Here is a 3,660-nt window from a genome sequence, read left to right on the forward strand (position 1 = left end):
CCATCCTTGAGGCCCAGAGTTAGCTAATCTTAAAAATTCACACAAGTTTTTAAGTCTTTATCTTTCAGAGCAGGAGTCACCTAAATTTTTCTAAATGGGCCAGATAGTGAATCCTTTTAGTTTTGTGGGTCATAAGGTTCTCTGTCTAGGAAAGTAGCTGATAGAAGTAGGTAAACAAATGGGCATGACTATGTTCCAATAAACTTCATTTACAAAGCAAGAGGTTGGTTCACAGGCCAGAGTTTGTCAACCTCTGTTTCAGAGAAATGTACTGAAATGTTGATGGATGAAATGACAACAGAGCCATGATTACCTTCAAAATCGTACGGAAAGAAGTAGGTGGGGCAAAAATAAAACAAGATTGACCCTGAGTCAATCATTGCAGAGGATGGGTGATGGGTACAAAACGATTAATGACTGAATCTTGTCTTTTTGTACAGGCTTTAAATTCTTCACTATAAAAAGCATTACGATGTCAAAAAATGGCAGTTATTCTTAATGTGGAGAAAGGATATCATGTTTGGTAGAGTGGAGGGTCGGAGAAAAAGAGGAAGACCCTCAATGAAGTTGTTTAGCACAGTGGTGGCAGGGATAGGCTCAGGCCTAGCAACAACTGTGAAGTTGGCCCAGGACTGGGCAGTGTTCTGTTGTATATTCGGCCACTATGAGTCGGTACCACCTCGCTGGCACCTAACAACCTATGAGTCAGAACCGACTCTACAGCACTTAATAGGAGTTATCTAATGTAGCATTGCACTAAGTTTTTTAAAGTCACTATATTGGCTGAAAGCAAAGAATACCAGAAAGATGTGTATTGTGCTTTTTTTGACTACTCAAAGGCTTTTAATTGTGTGGATCATGGCAATCTGTGGACAACATTACAAAGTGTGAGTATTCTGGCACATTTAATTGTGCTCATGAGGAATCTGTACATGGACCAAGAGGCAGTTGTTCGAACAGAACATGGGAACACTGAACGGTTTCAAATTCAGAAAGGTGTGCGACAAGGTTGTTTTCTTCACCATATTTATTCAACCTGTATGCTGAGCAAATAATCCGAGAAGCTGGGTTATATGAAGAAATATGTGGCATCATGATTGGAGGAAGACTCATTAACAACCTGCGATATGCAGATGATACAACCTTGCTTGCTGAAAGTGAAGAAGACATAAAGTAATTACTGATGAAGATCAAAGAGCACAGCCTTCGGTATGGATTACATCTCAATGTAAAGAAAACAAAAATCCTCACCACTGGACCAAAAACAACATTCTGATCAAGGGACATACGATTGAAGTTGTCAAGGACTTCATTCTTCTTGGATCAACCATCAACATTCTTGCAAACAGAAGTCAAAAAATCAAATGACGTATTACGTTAGGCAAATCTGCTGCACAAGACCTTTTTTAAGTGTTGAACAGCAAAGATGTCAGCTTGAGGACTAAGGTGTGCCTGACCCAAACCATGGTATTTTCAATAACCTCATATGCATGTGAAAGCTGGACAGTGAATAAGGAAGACCACAGAAGAATTGATGCTTTTGAGTTATGGTGTTGGAGGAGAATATTGAAAGTGCCATGGGCTGCCAAAAGAACCAACAGATCTGTGTTGGAAGAAGTGCAGCCAGAGTGCTCCTTGGAGGCCAAGATGGCCAAACATCATCTCTCATACTTCGGGCATATTGTCAGGAAGGACCAGTCGCTGGAGAAGTTTATCATGTTTGGTAGGGTGGAGGGTCAGAGAAAAAGAGGAAGACCCCCCAGTGAGATAGGTTGGCAAAGTGGCAGCATCAGTGGGCTCAAGTGTGGAAACAATTGTGAGGTTGGCCCAGGACTGGGCAGTGTTTCGTTCTGTTGTGATAAGGACGCTATGAGTCAGTACCGACTCGATGGCACCTAACAACAACAAGTTCAGGCACGGTAGCAGGAACAACCACAGGCCTGCTTTTCGTATATTCCACTTTCTAGGAAAGTGTCAAAAGCGATTTTACTTCTAGACCCCAGTTCAATTAGTAACAAAAGTCTCTTTGCATTCCTTTTGTGATCTGATTGTCTTTTGGTTTTGAATCGAAGGTTTTAAAAATGGCTATTTGAAGCCTTCTTCCATTAACGTTTGAAATCATTGAGTATCAGACAAAATGCTACGGCAGCCCATCAACATGGTCATCTGCTATAACCTGCTTAGAGTTATTAAATTTCCACTCTCTGATTTTTTTTTCTCGCATGCTTGGCAAACAGGCTTTTCTTTGCTAGACAAATAACAAGTTCCTTCTTAAATCAGTCTCACAGCCAGGGCCATAGGGTCAGGGGGAAGGGAAAGGAGGTGGTAAGAGGGGGCTGGCTAATCTCTTCTCAAAGGCAGGTTCCTACATTTTTAAGCCTTTGATCAAGGGAAGAGAATTTGTTGCAGTAATTAATCACAGTGGTAGAAAACTCATAAAAGCAAGACTAAATTACCAACCACCATCATCAGAAGGAGTGTTTATAAACGGAGGAGGAGGAGCGGATGCTTTTGAATGACTGGAATGAGGCCTTTCTAATCCCAGCATCACAGTAACTGTTCCTTTGGAAAGGCACCATCCTCAGAGTTGGCGATATAAAAATCAAACCAAACCATGCTGACTCATGGCAACCCCATGTTTGCAGAGTAGAGCTGTGCTCCACAGGGGTTTTCAAGGCTGTAGGATCCACAGGATAAGCACTAGACAGGACTGAACCACAAGGTTAGCAGTTCAAGCTCACCCACAGAAAAAAGATGAGGCTTGTTGCTCCCACAAAGATTTAAAGCCTCAGACATCCTGTACAGGGTCACTATGAGTCAGAACAGACTCAAAGGCACTTAATAACAATAGCCTTTCAGATGTAGATTGCCAGGTCTTTCTTCCACAGTGCTTCTGGGTGGATTCGAACCATCAAGCTTTCAGTTAGTAGTTGAGAACCACCCAGGGAAAGGATGCAGAAATGGAGAGAGTACAGGGAGCAGGTTGTGGGGGAGGAAAATGGAAAACCATGTATCCAGCTTTGCTTTGACGTGAGAAATAGCTTCTTTACCATGAGATCAAAAATGGGGCATGTTCATTGTTGCCAAGATTCACCCTGAAGCCTAATAATGTTTTCAACAAGATGTTACTTAATTTGCTTCATGTCTCCATGAGGGTGTTTCATCTTGTTTATTGGAAGAAGAAACACGGCCAAGGTCCTGACACTGTGGGGAACCAGTGGATTTCTGCAGCTCCTCTTCATTGCATGTCTTAAATTACTTTGATATTAAAGAAACGTGGCTGTAGACATGAGACAGGAGCTGAGCATCCTGATCATTTCCCCAGAGACAAACAACAGCAACAAACACAGAGAGTCATTGCCAAGGAAGAAATAGAACTTCCTGGGCACTCAATGTTGCTTCTTTCCCACTAGTTCTTTTTCCTTTGTGTAGGTTCCCTTCTAATAATTTCTATGCATATTGTTCAATGATACGGGTTACACTTTTCACAGTGGGTCAACATTCTCATTATTTCCATTCTGGTTGTTTCCAGCCAGTTTTTAAGGGCTCATAAGTCCTATCATAAGGGCTGCGAACCTTAAGGTCAGCGGTTCGAAACTACCAGCTGCTCCGCGGGAGAAAGATGAGGCTTTCTACTCCCGTAAAGATTTACACCCTCGG

Source organism: Chrysochloris asiatica, unplaced genomic scaffold (genome assembly GCF_000296735.1).
Source record: "Chrysochloris asiatica unplaced genomic scaffold, ChrAsi1.0 scaffold00018, whole genome shotgun sequence".
NCBI classification, from domain to species: Eukaryota; Metazoa; Chordata; class Mammalia; order Afrosoricida; family Chrysochloridae; genus Chrysochloris; species Chrysochloris asiatica.